Here is an 18,370-nt window from a genome sequence, read left to right on the forward strand (position 1 = left end):
CTAGCATAAATCCTGCTTCATTATCATGTATAATTCTTTTTACACATTATTGAATTTGATTTGTTAATATTTTGTTGAGGATTTTTGCATGTGTGCTCATGAAAAATATGGGTCTATAGTTTCCTTTACTTGTAATTTCTTTGTCTTGTTTTGGTAATTGGGTAATGCTGGTGTCATAGATTGAGTTAGGAAGTGTTGCTGCTGCTTCTATTTCATGGAAAATACTGTCAAAAATTGGTATATTTTCTTCCTTAAGTGTTTGGTAAAACTTACCAGTGAAGCCATCTGGATCTTGTGCTTTCTATTTTATTGACTCAGTTTCTTTAATAGATAAAGGCCTATGCAGATTATCAAATTCTTATTGTATGAGTATTGATAGATTATATCTTTCAAGGAATTGGTCAATTTCATCCAGTTTATCAAATTTGTTGGAACAGAGTTCTCTGTAATATTCCTTTATTATCATTTTAAAGTGCATGGTGTCAGCAGTGATGGCCCCTCTCTCATTCCTGATATTAGTGATTTGTATCTTCTCTCCTTTTCTTAGTTAGCCTGGATGGGACTTTCTCAATTTTATTAATCATTTCAAAGAACCAGTTTTTCAGTTTCATCAATTTTCCCTATTTATTTCCTAATTTTAACTTCATTGGTTTCTATGCCAAATATTTTTATTAATTCCTTTCTTCTGCTTTGGATTTAATTTCCTTTTAGATTTGTAGTTTCTTGAAATGAAAGCTTAGATTGACAATTTTATATCTTGCTTTGAACATATTCATTCAGTGCTATAAAGTTCTCTCAAAATACTGCTTTTGCCGCATCCCACAAATTTTGATAAGACATATTTTTATTTTCATTTCCTTTAAAACATTCTTGAGATTTCCTTTTTGACACATGTGTGACCTAGAAGTGTGCTGTTTAATCTCCAAATATTTTTGGATATTCTAGCTGTCTTTGTTATTAAATTTCAGTTTAATTCCATTACAAATGAGAGCATACTTTGTATGGTGTCTATTCTTCTAAATTTGTTTAGGTATAGTTTGTGGCCCAGAATATGGTCTATCTTGGTAAATGTTCCACATGAATTTAGGAAGAATGTGTATTGTCCTGTTGTTGGATGAAATAGTACATAAAAGTCTATTAGACCAAGTTGGTTGAAGGTGCTAATCAGTTAACTATACCCTACCTGCCTATCTGCCTACTGGATATGTCCATTTCTAATAGATGAACATTGAATTCTTCAAATATAACAGTAGATTCATTTATTTCTCCTGGAAGTTCTATCAGTTTTTCCCTCATATATATTGACTCCGTGCTAATATTAGGAAACACATTAAAGCTTGTTAATGTCTTCCTGAAGAACTGACTTCTTTATCATGTAATGGTCTTCTCATCCCTAAGAATCCTCCTTGCTCTGAAACTTGCTTTATCTGAAGTTAATATAGCTAATACTGCTTTCTTTTGATTAGTTGTTATTATACTGTGTATTTCTCCAATCTATTACTTTTAATCAATGTCTTTATATTTATATTTAAAGTGAGTTTCATACAGACAGCATATAGTTTAGTTTTGTTTTGTTACGTACTCTAATAATCTCCATTTTTTATTGTTGTTTTGCATTGTTTTGGTTTTTTGCTTGATACATGAATATATAAGAAGTATATTGCATTTAAGTAATGGAAAAGATATGACATCCCAGGTCACTACAGCACATAGAGCAGTTTATGCCTTTAATTGGTGTATTTAGATCAATCATATTTAAAGTGATTACTGATAGTTGGATAAGTAGCTATTATATTTCTTATTTTTTCTATTCATTGTCCTTGTTTATTTCTTTTTTTAAATTTTGTTTTCCACACTTTTGTTGCCCTCTCAAGTGTTAACTGCACATTTTATATGACGCATTTCTCTCTTTTCTCTTAATATATTAATTATACTTATTTTTTTTTAAATTAAGTGTCTGCCCTGGAGCTTGCAATATACCTTTAAAACTTGTCTAAGTTCACTTTCAAATAACACTGTACCACTACATGTGCAGTGCAAGTACCTTATAGTACAGTATTTCCAATTGCTCCCTCTTGTCCACATTGCTGTCATTTACATCACTTATCAATCAGGTGTAATAGCCCAACACATTGTTGTTATTATTTTGAATAGTATTATTTGTTTGATTAATTAAAAATAAGAAAAAATACGTATATCATGTACCATACTTTTTAAATTTTTAAATCTTTTCCCCAAGTTTGATTTCAGAAGCTCAGAACTCTGTTGCCCACCATGTCTTCACAAGGAGGCAGTTCCCTGAGACCCCGGTGACCTGCTCACAGAGGAGAAGCAGACCTTCCATTGAGTGAGAAGATAGAATAGTGTGAGAGAAAATAAAACACTACAGTATGAGAGAAAATAAAAGGCTGCAGCAGGAGAGAAAATAAAACATTCCAGCATCACCTACTGGAAAGCAAAAGGAAGTCCTTTTCATATCAGCTTGCTGCAGAACCCAATCCTGTAGATGACCAGGAAGAGACATAATACTTCATTAATTGCCGTGAAAAACCAAGGTATCAAGGCAGCTCAGAAAGAAAATGAAAACTCTCCAGAATGAACTTAAAGAAGTGGAAACATGTGACTTAAATGACAGAGGATTCAAAATTGCAGTTCTGAAAAAACTCAATGAGATGCAAGAAAACACAGATAGGTGCTTGAATGAACTCCAAAACACAGGCAAAGAACAAAATGAATATTTACCAGAGAGACAGAAATTTTTAAAAAGAAGCAAATAGAAATTCTGGAGATGAAGAACTCAGTAAAAGAAATGAACAATGAAATAGCCAGCTTAGGAAATAGAGCTAATCAGATGGAGTTAACAATTAGTGATATCGAATATAGAAATCTGGAAATGACGTAGATGGAAGAAGAGAGAGACTTGAGATTAAAAGAAACGAAAGAACTCTACAAGAACATTCTGACTCCATCAGAAAGAGCAACATAAGAATAATGGGCATTCCAGAAGGAGAAGAGAAGGAGAAGGGAACAGAGAGTATAGTTGAATAAATAGTTGATGAGAACTTGTCAAAACTGGATCCTCGAATCCTGGAAGTAAATAAAACACCTAATTAACTCAATTCCAACAAGTCTTCTCCAAGGCACATTGTATTGAAGCTGTCAAAAATTAATGACAAAGAAAGAATTCACAAGGCAGCCAGGGGGGAAAAAGCAGTAACCTATAAGGGAAAGCACATTAGACTATCATCAGACTTCAGTAGAAACTCTATAAGCCAGAAAGGAGTAGAATCAAATATTCAAACTATTGCATGACAAATTATGAGCCATAAAAAAAAAATTATGAGCCAAGAATAATATATCCAGCAAAGATATCCTTTAGATATGAAGGAGGACTAAAGACCTTTCCAGACATAGAATCTGAGGGAATTTTCCACCCTATGACCTGCATTAAAGCAAATACTGGAGGCAGCTATTCAACCTGAAAAAATATTGAAGGAATACGAAACCATGAGCAATATTATGAACAGATGGACAGAAGCAGGAAATGGCAACCACTACACAAAATAGGGCACTATACACTTAAACACAGCATAAAGGGTAAAGAAGATAAAAACATTAAAAGAATGGAAAAAAGAAGAAAAGGATAACTTGCTACTGCAACTCAGAAATTAACTCACAGCCTAAGCAGAAATAACTTGTGACAACAAAAACATAAAACGGGAGAGAGTAAAACTCTTAATTTGCAAAGGAGAATGGAGATAAGAAACATGATGAAGAGAAAGGACTACTGTATATATGAAACTTTCATTTACATAAATTTAATGGTAATCAGCCCCCCCAAAAAATCCAGAAATGAGATATATAACATACAAAAAGAAGAAACAGAGGGGAAAAATCATAGAATACCTCCAGACAAAAACTACAAACAGCCAACAAAAAGGCAAAGTAACAATGGAGATGCCAAGATACCAGAAAACAAAAGACAAAATGGATGTAGAAAATCCTCATACACCAATAATCACCCTAAATGTAGATGAACTAAAGTCATCAATAAAAAGGCACAGAGTAGCATATTCGATGAAAAAACAAAACCCAACAATATGCTGCTTGTAAGAGATGCATCTCAGCTATAAGTTCAAACATAGACTCAAAGTGAAAGGGTGGAAATCAATACTCCAAGCAAATGGGAAACAGAGAAAATCCATACTTATGTCAGATGAAACAGACTTGAGGATAAAAAGGGAAACAAGAGAAAAAGATGGACATTTCATAATGATAAAAGGGACATTACAAGAAGAAATAACATATATATATATATACATACATACATATGTATATAAAATTATATATATATGTATATATATATATATTGGGGATATATATATATCCCCAATAAGGGAGCACCAAAGTATACCAAGCAACTACTAACAGAACTCAAGGGAAAAATTGACCAAAACACTATTATAGTAGGGGACCAAAATACGTCATTGACAGCTATGGACAGATCATCCAAACAGAAAATAAGTAAGGAAACATCAGCCCTAAATGAAACATTAGATGAAATGGACATAATTGTCATTTATAGAGCACTTCATCCTAGAACATCAGACTATACATTATTTTCCAGTGTACATGAAACATTCCAAGGAGAGACCATATATTGGGACATAAAACTAGCCTCAGCAAATTTAAGATGACTGAAACCATACCAAGAATATTCTCTGATCACAGGTCTTTGAAACTGGATATCAACTGCAAAAAGAAAGCAGGAAACACCACAAGTATGTGGAAATTAAACAACATGCTGTTAAAGAATGACTGGGTCAAAAGAGAAATAAAAGGAGAGATCAAAAGATACATAGAAACAAATGACAATGAAAATACATCCTATCAAAATTATCGGGATGCAGCAAAAGCAGTAACAGGAGGGAAATTTATATTGTTACAGGCCTATCTCAAGAAAGAAGAAAAATTCAAGATAAAGAACCTCACATTACACCTTAAAGAACTAGAAAAAAGCACAAATCACTGTATAAGTTTAAGGCATGCAGCATGATGGTTTGATTTACATATATTGTGAAATGATTAACACAGTATGTTCATCTAACATCCATCTACTCATATAAATACAATAAAAAGAAAATAAAGAAGAAAAAAGGAAATCAGTTATCCTTCTGATGAGCACTCTTAGGATTTAATCTCTTAACAACTTTCCTACATCGTACAGCACTGTTAGCTATAATCATCATGTTGTGCATTACATCCCTAGCACTTTTTATCTTACAACTGCAATTTGTACTTTTTGACCTTCTTCCTCTAATCCCCCACCCCCACCCTCTACCTCTGGTAAGGACAAATCTCATCACTTTTTCTACACTTTTCCTATTTTACACTCCACATATATGTGAGATCATACAGTATTTGTTTTTCTCTGCCTGACTTATTTCACTTAGCATAATGCCTTCAAGGTCCATTTATGTTATCACAAATGGTAGGATTTCCTCATTTTTATGACTGAATAATATTCCATTGCATACATATATGCCACAACTTCTTTTTTTTAATTAAAGTTTATTGTGGTGACAATTGTTAATAAAGTTACATAGATTTCAGGTGTATAATTCTGTATTACATCATCTATAAATCCCATTGTGTGTTCACCATCTTTGTTTGCCTTGTTCCTTTGTTGTTTTCAGTTTTATATCCAATATATATTTATCCACTCATCCATCATTGGACACTGAGGTTGTTTCCATGTCTTGGCTATTATAAATAATGCTGCCATGATCACCAAGGTGCAGATACCATATTTTCCTGAAAAGAAGATCTACCCCAAAAATAAGCCCCAGTTAAGATCGTCAGCCAGACAGATGCATTTAGTACTTTATGAGGATGTTCCAGAAGATGACATGACTCTATTTGAAATGTAGATTGTTGTATGTGAAAAAATAAGACACCCCCCGAAAATACACCCTAGTGCATCTTATGGACCAAAAATTAATATAAGACCCAGTCTTATTTTGGGGGAAATACAGTATGAGACCTGGTCTTATTTGGGGGGAAACACAGTATAATTTCAAATTAGTGTTTTTTATTTCCTTTAGATATATTCCCAGAAGTGGAACTGATGAATCATACGGTAGTTCTACTTTAATTTGTTGAAGATCCTCCACACTATTTTCCATAGCGGATGCACCAATTTACATTCCCACTAGCAGTACACAAGGGTTCCCTTTCTTCAAATCCATGCCAGTATTTGTTATCTCTTGTCTTTTTAATGATGGCCATTCTAACAAGTTGAGATAGCATTTCATTGAGATTTTAATTCACATTTTCCTAATGATTAGTGGGCTGATAACTTTGAACGTACCTGCTTTCCTTTCATATATATTTTTCTTTGGAGAAATGTCTATTCAGATCCTTTGCCCATTTTAAAATTAGGTTATTTATTTATTTATTTATTTATTTATTTATTGCTTTTGAGTTGTATGAATTCTTAACATATGTTACATATTAAGCCCTTGTCAGGTATATGGCTTGCAAATATTTTTTTTTCCCATTATGTAGATAGTCTTTTCACTTTATTAATGGTTTCTTCTGTTGTGCAGAAGCTTTTTGGTTTGATGTAGTCTCACTTGTTATTTTTAAAATTTATTTCATTGCTACGCTTTAGGTGTGATTTCCAAAACATCACTATCAAGATCCATTTCAAGGAGTTTTTTCTCTATATTTTTTTCTAGGAGTTTTGTGATTTCAGGTATTATATTTAAATTTTTCAATCCATTTCAAGAGAATTTTTGTGAATGGTATAAGATGATGATCAAGTTTCATTTTTTTACAGGTCAGTATTCAATTTTTTGCAGCATCATTTATTGAAGAGAATGATTTTTTATCTCCATTGAGTATTTTTAGCTCCCTTGTCAAGTATTAGTTGACCATATATGCTTGAATATATTGCTGGGCTCTCAATTCTGTACCATTTGTCTATTCATCTGTTTTCATGCCAGTATCATACTGTTTTGTTTTGTTTTGTTTTTTAGTTTCAGGTGTACAAGACAAGGTAATACCTAGACGTTCATCATTTATATCCCTCACACTGTGAACCCCCCTCCCCCCATCCACTATCCCTCCGACCTCACACTGAACCATCACATTATATATATAAAATTATAGTTGGCATTCATTAATGTTTAGCTTCTGGTGTACAATGCCATGATCAGGTATCCACAGTATCCCTGAGGTGGTCTCCCAAATAGGACGCATGTCCATCGGATACCCAACAAAATCTTTACAACATTATTGAATACCTTCCCCAAATTAATTTTCAAAAAAACCCCTGAGCCCATCTTGTGGTTACCAGCTGCTTCCAAATCCCTTCACCTTTCCCCTTATCCCCAACCCCCCCCCACCCATCCAACAACCCTCGGTTTTTTCTTTGTGTCCCCAAAACTGTTTCTGATTAGTTCATTCACATAGTCTTTTCTTTAGATTCCATATATAAGTGAAATCATATGGTACTTGTCTTTCTCTTTCTGACTTATTTCACTTAACATAACGTTCTCTAGATCCATCCATGTTGCTGCAAATGATAAGATTTCTTTCTTCTTTATGGCTGCGTAATACTCCATTGTATAAATGTACCACAGCTTCTTAATCCAGTCATCTACCGATGGGCATTTCGGTTGTTTCCATATCTTGGCTATTGTGTAAAGTGCTGCAATAAACATAGGAGTGCATACAGATTTTTGAATTGGAGTTTTGGATTTCTCCGGGTAGATGCCTAGGAGTGGAATTACTGGATCATAGGGTAGTTCCATTTTCAGATTCCTGAGATACCTCCATACTGTTTTCCATAGTGGCTGCACTAATCTGCAATCCCACCAACAGTGCACTAGCGTTCCCTTTTCTCCACATCCACGCCAGCATTTGTTGTTTGTTGATTTATTGATGATAGCCATTTTGACTGGAGTGAGGTGGTATCTCATTGTGGTTTTTATTTGCATTTCTCTGATGGTTAGTGAGGTTGAGCATTTCTTCATATGTCTTCTTGCCTTCTGTATGTCCTTTTTAGAAAAATGTCTCCTTAAGTCCTCTGCCCATTTTTTAATTGGGTTGTTTGTTTTTTTCGAGTTGAGTTGAGTAAGTTTTTTTATAGATTTGTGATATTAATCCCTTATCAGATATATCATTGGCAAATATCTTTTCCCATACAGTAGGATCCCTTTTTGTTTTATTGATTGTTTCCTTTGCTGTGAAAAAACTTTTCAGTTTGATGTAATCCCACATGTTTATTTTTTCTCTTACTTCCCTCGCGCAAGGGGATATATCAGGGAAAATCTTACTCCGGGTAATGTCCATGAAGTTTCTTCCTATATTTTCTTCTAGATATTTTATGGTTTCAGATCTTACATTTAAGTCTTTAAGCCATTTTGAATTTGTTTTTGTATATGGTGTAAGGAGGTGGTCCACCTTCATTTTCTTGCATGTGTCTGTCCAGGTTTCCCAACACCACTTATTGAACAGACTCTCTTTACCCCATCGTACATTCTTGCTTCCATTGTCGTAGATTAGATGGGCATATAGGCATGGATTTACGTCTGGACTCTCTATTCTGTTCCATTGATCTTGTGTCTATTTTTATGCCAGTACCATGCTGTTTTGATTACTGTAGCCTTGTAGTATAGTTTGAAATCAGGTATCGTTATACCTCCCACTTTGTTCTTATTTCTCAAGATTGCTGAGGCTATCCGGGGTCTTTTATGGTCCCATATTAATTTTAGGATTATATGTTCTATTTCTGTGAAAAACGTCGTTGGTAATTTGATAGGAATTGCGTTGAATATGTATATTGCCTTAGGCAGTATGGACATTTTAACTATATTAATTCTTCCTATCCATGAACATGGAATGTGTTTCCATCTATTTATGTCTTCTTTCATTTCTTTCTTCAGTGTTGTATAATTTTCTGAGTACAGATCTTTTACATCTTTGGTTAGATTTATTCCCTGATATTTTATAGTCTTTGGAACAATTGTAAATGGAATTGTTTTTTTAATTTCTCCTTCTGCTATTTTATCATTGGTATATACAAATGCAACTGATTTCCGAATATTAATTTTACATCCTGCTACCTTACTAAATTCATCTATCAGTTCTAATAGTTTCTTGGTGGAGTCTTTAGGGTTCTCTATATATAGTATCATATCATCTGCATATAATGATAATTTTACTTCCTCTTTACCAATTTGGATGCCTTTTATTTCTTTCTCTTGTCTGATTGTTGTGGCTAGAACTTCCAGCACTATGTTGAATAGAAGTGGAGAAAGTGGGCAACCTTGTCTTGTTCCTGATCTTAGGGGGAATGGTTTTAGCTTTTCCCCCTTGAGTATGATGTTAGCTGTGGGTTTGTCATATATGGCCTTTATTATGTTAAGATATGATCCCTCTATTCCCACTTTCTTGAGGGTTTTTATCATAAAAGGTTGCTGTATTTTATCAAATGCTTTTTCTGCATCTATTGATATGATCATGTGATTTTTATTTTTCATTTTGTTAATGTGGTGTATCACATTAATTGATTTGCGGATGTTGAACCACCCCTGCATACCAGGGATGAATCCCACTTGATCATGGTGTATGATCTTTTTAATGTATTGCTGAATTCTGTTTGCTAATATTTTGTTGAGAATTTTTGCATCTATGTTCATTAGAGATATCGGCCTGTAGTTTTCTTTTTTTGTGGTGTCTTTGTCTGCTTTTGGGATCAGGGTGATAGTGGCTTCGTAAAAAGTGTTTGGGAGTCTTCCTTCCTTCTGGATTTTTTGGAAGAGCTTGAGGAGAATAGGTGATAATTCTTTTTTGAACGTTTTGAAAAATTCACCTGTAAAGCCATCTGGTCCAGGGCTTTTGTTTGTTGGGAGATTATTGATTACTGATTCAATTTCCCTGGTGGTAATCAGACTGTTCAGGCTTTCTGTTTCTTCTTGAGTTAGCCTTGGAAGGTTGTGCGCCTCTAGAAAATTGTCCATTTCTTCAAGGTTGTCAAATTTGTTGGCATGTAGTTGCTCATAGTAATTTCTTAAATTTTTTTGTATTTCTGTGGTGTCTGTTGTCACTTCTCCTCTTTCATTTCTGATTTTATTAATTTGGGTCCTCTCTCTCCTTTTTTTAATGAGTCTGGCTAAAGGTTTGTCAATTTTGTTTATCTTCTCTAAGAACCAACTCTTGGATTCATTGATCTTTTGTATTGTTTTTCTGGTTTCTATTTCATTTATTTCTGCTCTGATCTTTATTATCTCCTTCCTTGTGCTCCCTTTGGGTTTATTTTGCTGTTCTTTTTCCAGATCTCTTAAGTGTGAAGATAAACTGTCAATTAGTTATGTTTCTTGTTTCTTTAGGTAGGCCTGCAGTGCTATGAACTTCCCTCTTAGGACTGCTTTCGCAGCATCCCATAGATTTTGGGTCGTCGTGTTCTCATTCTCATTTGTCTCAAGATATCTTTTGATTTCTTCTTTGATCTGCTGCTTGACCCATTCATTATTTAGCAACATATTATTCAGCCTCCATGAATTGGTGTATCTTCCTGGTTTTTTTCCCCTGTAGTTCATTTCTAATTTCATAGCACTGTGGTCAGAGAAGACAATTGGTATGATTTCAATTTTCTTAAATTTATCAAGGCTTTTTTTGTGTCCTAACATATGATCTATCTTAGAAAATGTTCCATGTGCACTTGAGAAGAACGTGTATTCTGCAGCATTGGGGTGAAATGCTCTGAAAATATCAATTAAATCCAACTGCTCCAAAGTATCATTTAAGGCTGTTTTTTTCCATATTGATTTTCTGTCTGGAGGACCTGTCCCTTGTTGTCAGAGGTGTCTTGAAGTCCCCTACTATGATAGTGTTGCTGTTGATCTCTGTCTTTATGTCCATCAGTACCTGTTTTATATATTTAGGTGCCCTATGTTAGGTGCATAGATGTTTACTAGGGTTATGTCCTCTTGTCAGAGTGACCCCTTTATTATTATATAGTGCCCATCTTTATCTTTTAATATGTTCTTCATTTTAAAGTCTATTTTGTCAGATACAAGTATTGCAACTCCAGCTTTTTTTTTGCTTCCATTTGCATGAAATATGTTACTCCAACCCTTCACTTTCAGCCTGTGTGTGTCTTTTGATCTGAAATGAGTCTCTTTTATACAGCATATACAAGGGTCTTGCTTCCTTATCCACTCAGCCACCCTATGTCTCTTGATTGGAGCGTTTAATCCATTTACATTTAAAGTGATTATTGATAGGTACATAGTTATTGCCATTTTTAAATTTGTAGTAAATTGTTTTCATCTTTCTTCTATTTACAGAAGTCCTTTTAGTATTTCTTGTAATGCTGGCTTGGTTGTAATAAATTCTTTCAGTTTGTTCTTTTCTGGGAAGTTCTTTATCTCTCCATCAACTTTAAATGATAGCCTTGCTGGATAAAGCAATCTAGGTTGTAGGTCTTTGTGTTCCATCACTTTGAGTATCTCCTGCCACTCCCTCCTTGCCTTCAATGTTTCTGTAGAAAAGTCATTTGATAGTCTTATGGGAGTTCCCTTGTATGTAACCTTCTGCCTTTCTCTTGCTGCTTTCAAGATTCTCTCTTTGTCTTTAAGCTTTGCCATTTTAACTATAATGTGTCTTCGTGTGGGCCTGTTTGGGTTTATCCTGGTTGGAACTCTCTGCACTTCCTGGGCTTGTATGTTGGTTTCCTTCATCAGGTTAGGGAAGTTTTCGGACATTATTACCTCAAATATGTTCTCAATCCCTTGCTTCTTCTCTTCGCCTTCTGGTATTCCTATGATGCGTATCATACTGTTTTTGATGACAATACCTTTAGAATATAGATTGAAATCAGGAAGCGTGATGCCCCTTGCTTTCTTCTTCTTTCTCAAGATATCATTGGCTATTTGGGGGTCTTTGTGGTTCCATGTTCATTTCAGGAGTGTTTGTTTCCTAATTCTCCAATAAATGCTATTGGTATCTTTATAGGGATTGCATTGAATCTATAGGTGGCTTTAGGTAGTATTGAAATTATAACACTATTAATCCTTCCAATCAGTGAATATATGACACCTTTACATTAATGTGTCTTCTTAATTTTCTTTCATTAATGATTTGTCCATTTCAGTGTACAGATCTTTCACCTACTTAGAGAAAAATTTATTCCAAAGTATTTTGTTGTATTTGATGCTATTGTAAACGAGATTATTTTTTAAAAATTTCTTATCCAGAAAAGTTGTTGTTTGTATATATAAAACCTATGAATTTTTGTACATTAATTTTGTATCCTGCAATTTTACTGAATTCATTGATTAGATCTAAGAGTTTCCTGGTTTAGTCCTTAGTATTTTCTACATAGAAATTCATGTCATCTTCAAATAGAGAAAATTTTACTTCTTCCTTTGAAATTCTGACACTTTTTTTGTATGTGTGTGTGTGTGTGTGTGTGTGTGTGTGTGTGTGTGCCTGATTGTCCTAGCTAGGACTTCCTGCACTGTGCTGAATAGGAGTAGTGAGAATGGGCACCCTTGCTCTGTATCTGATCTTAGAGGAAATGCTTTCAACCTTTCACTATTGAGTATGATATTAGGTGTGGGTTTGTCATATATGGCCTTCATTATGTTTGAAATGTGTTTATTTGATGCCGAATTTAAGAGTTTTTATCATGAATGGATGCTAAACTTTGTCAAATGCTTTTCTGTGTCTATTTAAATGACAAAATAATTTTCTCACATTCTATTAATGTGATGTAACACACTGATTGATTTGCATATGTTGAACCATCCTTGCATCACTTGGATAAATGGCACTTGATGATGGTGAATGATCCTTATAACGTGCTGCTGAATTCAGTTTGGTGGTATTTCATTGTGAATTTTAACTTCTATATTAATCATGGATATTAGCCTGTAGTTTTTTTTTCTAGTAGTGTCCTTTTCTGACTTTGGTATCAGGATAATATTGCTCTTGTAAAATGAGTTTGGGAAGTTCTCTCCTCGTTGATTTATTGGAAGTGTTTGAGAAGGACTGGTGTTAAGTGTTCTTTAAATATCTGGTAAAATTCATCAGTGAAGCAATCTGGTGCTGGGCTTTTCTTCATTGGGAGATTTTTTTGATTATTGATTCAATGTCTTTATCAGTAATTAATCTATACAGATTTTCTATTTCTTCCTGATTCAGAATTCATTGTGGGTTGTACATATACCTTAATTTATTTCTTCTCTAACACTCTTCCTTTCTTCATGTAGACCCAAGATTCTGACCTATATCATTCATTCTCTGAAGATCTTCTTTTAACATTTTTTATAGGGCAGATCTGCTGGTATGGTAATAAATATTCTCAGCTTTTGTCTGAAAAAGTCTTTATTTCTTCTTCACTTTTAAAAAGAAATTTCACTGTATGCAGAATTATAGTTTGGTGGGTATTTTTTCTTTCAACAGTCTAAATATTTCACAATACTCTATGCTTGCTTTTCTGTTTTCTGAAGATAAGTCCAGTGTAATTCTTATCTATGTTTCTGTATGGGTAAGGAAGATTCCCCCACCCCCGCCACCCCACTCTGTCTTCTTTCAAGATTTTCTCCTTGTTTTTCTTTTTCCAGTTTGAGTATAATATTTGTAGGTGCAGATTTAAAATATGTATATTTATCCTTCTTTGTGTTCTCTGAGAGTTCTGGACCTGTGGTTTGGTGTATCATTAATTTTGGAAAATTTTCAGTCATTTTTACTTCAAATCTTCTGTTACTTTCCTTCGTTCTTTTTCTTCTGTTATCCCCATTACTTGTTTTATGCTACACGTTTTGTAATTGCCACACAGATCTTGGATACCCTGTTCTACTTTTTTTCCTCCACTATTTACTTTTTTTATTAGTTTCAGGTGTACAAAACAATAATAATTAGACATTTATACCCGTCACAAAGTGATAGGCCTCCTCCCCCAATCTACTACCCCTCTGACATTGTACATAGCCACTACAATTCCACTGACTCTGCTCCCTATGCTGTACTCCACATCCTGTGACATTCTATCTATCTATCTATCTGTCTGTCTGTCTGTCTGTCTGTCTGTCTGTCTATCTATCTATCTATCTATCTATCTATCTATCTATCTATCTATCTATATAATGGTTGACATTCAGTATTATTCAGCTTCAGCTTCAGGTGTACAACACAGTGGTCAGGCATCTATACCATCCATAAAATGGTCTCGCTAATAAGACTAGTGCCCATCTGACACCCTACAAAATCTTTATATTATTGATTATACTATCCAAACTGTCTTTCATATCCCCATGGCACTATTGTCACTACTAATTGTATTTTCTAATCCCCTCCCCTTCTCCCCCATCCCCACACCCTTCCCATCTAGCAACCATCAGTTTTTTCTCTATAACACTGAGACTATTTCTGTTTAGTTTGGTCATTTATTCTATTCTTTAGATTCCACATATAAGTGAGATCATATGGTATTTGTCTATCTCTTTTTTATTTTTTTATTTATTTCTCTTAGCATAATATTCTCTAGGTCCATCCATATTATTGCAAATGGTAAGATTTCGTTCTACTTTAAAAGCAAGTAATATTCCATTGTATAAATGTACCATAGTTTCTTAATCCAGTTGTCTACTGATGGGCACTTCAGTTGTTTCCATGTCTCAGCTCCTATTAATAGCACTGCAATAAATGTAGGGGTGCATACATTTTCTTGAATTAGCGTTTTGGATTTCTCTGAATAGATACCCAAGAATAGAATTGTGGGGTCATACGGTAGTTCCATTTTCATTTTTTTTAAATTAAAGTTTATTGGGGTGACAATTGTTAGTAAAGTTACATAGATTTCAGGTGTGCAATTCTGTAATACATTATCTATATAGCACATTGTGTGTTTACCACCCAGAGATTTTCCATAGTGGCTGCACCAATCTGCAATTCCACCAACAGTGCAGGAGGGTTCCATTTTCTCCGCATCCGTGCCAGCACTTGTTGTTTGTTGATTTATTGATGATAGCCATTTTGACTGGGCTGAGGTGGTATCTCATTGTGGTTTTCATTTGCATTTCTCTAATGATTAGTGATGTTGAGCATTTTTTTCATATGTCTCTTGGCCATCTGTATGTTCTCTTTAGAGAAATGTCTCTTTATGTCCCCTGCCCATTTTTTAATTCGTTTTTTTTTTTTTGGTGTTGTGTTGTATGAGTTTTTTAAATAAATTTTAGATATTAACCCCTGTCAGATGTATCATTGGTAAATATCTTGTCCCATTCAATAGGATGCCTTTAGAAGAAAATATAGGAAGTAAATTTGCAGACATCACCCTTACCCTTAGTAATATTTTTATTAATATATCTCCCCGGGTAAAGGAAGCAAAGGAAAAAATAAACATGGGATTACATCAAACTAACAAGTTTTTTCACAGCAAAGGAAACCATCAATAAAACAAAAAGGGGTCCTTCTGAATGGGAGAAGTATTTTTCACTTTGGTTTTGTGGGGACAGAGCCCCAGAGAGCAGTTTCCAGGCTCTTGGCCTCACGTGGGGGGGGTGCTGGCTCGGGTAGTAAATGGCCATCAGCTGTGATTTGATGGCCATCAGCTGTGACTAGTTGGCCGTCAGCTGTAACCATTGAGCCATTGGACACTAATATAACTGCCGCAGCTACGTTGGGGAGTCTAATCCAGTCAAGTCGAGGAGAGTCGTTGGTCTGTTGCCAGAAAGCAGACAGCAAGTCGCACATCGTGTGAATCCAGTCAGTGAGACTATAGTGGTATGACTCCCTACCTATGGCTCCCTGAGTGTCCCTTTTTGGCCTAGCCACATCCTGCGTTCTTATGTGGGGAGCGGGAGCAGAGACCCTGCAGGCCGCCCTGCATGACAGGTTTTTGATTGGAAGTTTCTACTGACCTATCTTCAAGCTTACTAATTATTTCTTCAAATATTTCCAGAGTACTGATGAGTCAATCAAAGAAAGACATTCTTCATTTTGTTGGAGTGTTTTTGATTTCCAGCATTTTCTTTTGATTTTTAGAGTTTCCATCTCTCTGCTTAAATTTCCCATTTGTTGTTGTATGTTTTCTACTTTTTTCCATTCTCTTAGTATATTAATCATAATTATTTTAAATTCCAGGACTGACAATTCTAAAATAGCTGCTATATCTAATTCTGGTTCTGATGCATGTTTTATCAGTTCAGACTGTGTTTTGTCTTTTTCATGACTTGTAAATCTTTTGTTGTTTGTTTAAATTCAGAAATAGTATATTGACTAAAGGGAACTGAGGTAAACAGGCCTCTAGTGGAAGGTTTTATGTTTTTTTCTGGCTGGTAGTTGGGCTGTGTTTACTGTTTGCTGTAGCTGTTGTATTAGTAGCTGTAATCACTCCCCATGTCCCAGTTGTCTTTCATTTTCTCTAGAGAATCCATATTAAATTGAGCCTAAGATTTTCAGTTCTTTCAGTTGTAATCTCCTATTATTATACAGAGTTCTATTGTGGTGGTGGTAAAAGGTGTAGGGAGGATAAGCATTCTATAATTTTATGATTAGGTCTCAGTCTCTTCACAGCCTATGTCCGTGGGCTGTAACTTTCACAAGTGCTGTTCAGCGTTTTTCCCCTCTTATGTGAGACAGGAAGGCTAGACGAGGCTAGGGTTGAGTAATTCTCTTTCTCCACATGGACGGCTAAAAAGGCTGGAGCTGTGTATCTCCCTTCCCTCACATCAGTGGGTACAGGTGATAGAGTTTAGTATAGTCCATCCCAAGGTCAGTTAGGCTCTAGTAAAACCAAGTAGTTTAAGCTCGGATAAAATAGTTTCTTTTGAGGCCAGGACTTTGTTAAAGAAAAGAGAATACTCTGGGCATATTTTGAAATGGTGACTTTTGCTCTTTCCCTGCTAGAAGTATGAGGGAAGTTTTCTGAGGTCTTCACAGTGAGAACGTGACAGGGAATCTGGAGGCAAAACTCATGAAAGTGTAGGGACTTCTTAAGTATCTCTAAAGCTAGTTCCACACTGAGTCTCCAGCAATTACTCAATTACATTTTAAATGCTTCTACCAAACTCCACCTATGGCTCTTGCTCCCTGTATGCTGTATACAGATTTTCTGTATCTGCCTATCTCCAGTTTGGGGGATAGCTTTGCCCTGTGAATTCAATCTTGAATGGATTTAAAAGAGTTGTTGAGTTCTAGATTGTTCCAGTTTTGTGCATTTTTTTTTTCTTGGTGTGAGGACAGGAGTGACAACTTTTAAGCTCTCTACATGTTAGACCAGAAGTCCTCTAAGTTTCTTTCATTTATGACATGTCTACCTTAATCAGTCCTTTTCTGACTTCTCATAATGTAATGATTATAACTTTACTGGCATTTATTATGTCTTTGCTTAACATTCAATTTTTATGGGAGATTTCCTCCTTATAGAGGAAGGAAAAAAAGAGATTATAACCTCTTTAAAGTAAAACACCATGTGGGGACAGAGCCCCAGAGAGCAGTTTCCAGGCTCTCAGCCTCACGGGGAAAGGTGCTGGCTCAGGTAGCAAATGACCATCAACTGTGATTGGATGGCCATCAGCTGTGGCTAGTTGGCTGTCAGCTGTAACTAGTGAGCCATTAGCCACTAATATAACTGCCGTGGCTACACTAGCAGAAAATGGGAACTACCAAGAAGATGGTGGCTGAGCTAGCAAGAGCAGATTGTAACACGTGAGGTTTGTTGGCAGAGAAGCGGACGGCAGGTTGCGGATAGTATGGCTCCTGCTTCCTGTGTCTCCAACCCAGGCACCAGCGAGACTATAGTGGTATGACTCCCCTATCTATGGCTCCACGGGTGTTCCTTTTTGGCCTCACCATATCCTGCGTTCTTATGTGGGGAGCGGGACCAGAGACCCCACCTGACACCTCGCACGACAATCATTTAAACTTGAATTTCTGTACATTACTAGTTGTTTGATTACTGAGTAATAATAATAGTTATAATTATACAGTACTTATTGTATGCAAGTCACTGTTATCAGCTTTCCCTTGATTATTTTCAGTCTTCACAATAACCTTAATGGGTGGGTATATTTTTATTTCTACTTTGTAGTTATGGACACTGAGACTTGGAAAAATTTGGTGACTTATCCAATGTCAAATAGTGATATGGAATTCAAAACATGGAATTCAAACCCATTTATACGACTAGCATAAATTCTTAACTACTCCGCTACATGGTCTCCTATGTACCTCTACTCTGCTACATGACCTCTCAATCCATCTCAACTCTATAAACCCCACCCTTTCAAATGAATCTCTCTTTATGTATCTTTCTGATTAAATTGTGAAACCTTTTTGAAGAGAAACAGACTAG

At 35.2% G+C, this 18,370-nt stretch overlaps 1 protein-coding gene across 3 annotated transcripts in view; it reads right to left on the bottom strand.

Moving 5' to 3' along the window:
- Nucleotides 1–18,370, bottom strand: part of DACH2 (dachshund family transcription factor 2) — a 788,103-nt gene that overhangs the window by 170,566 nt on the left and 599,167 nt on the right. The gene's annotated exons all lie outside the window — the stretch shown is intronic.

This window comes from Rhinolophus hipposideros (genome assembly GCF_964194185.1).
Source record: "Rhinolophus hipposideros genome assembly, chromosome: X".
Lineage (NCBI taxonomy): Eukaryota > Metazoa > Chordata > Mammalia > Chiroptera > Rhinolophidae > Rhinolophus > Rhinolophus hipposideros.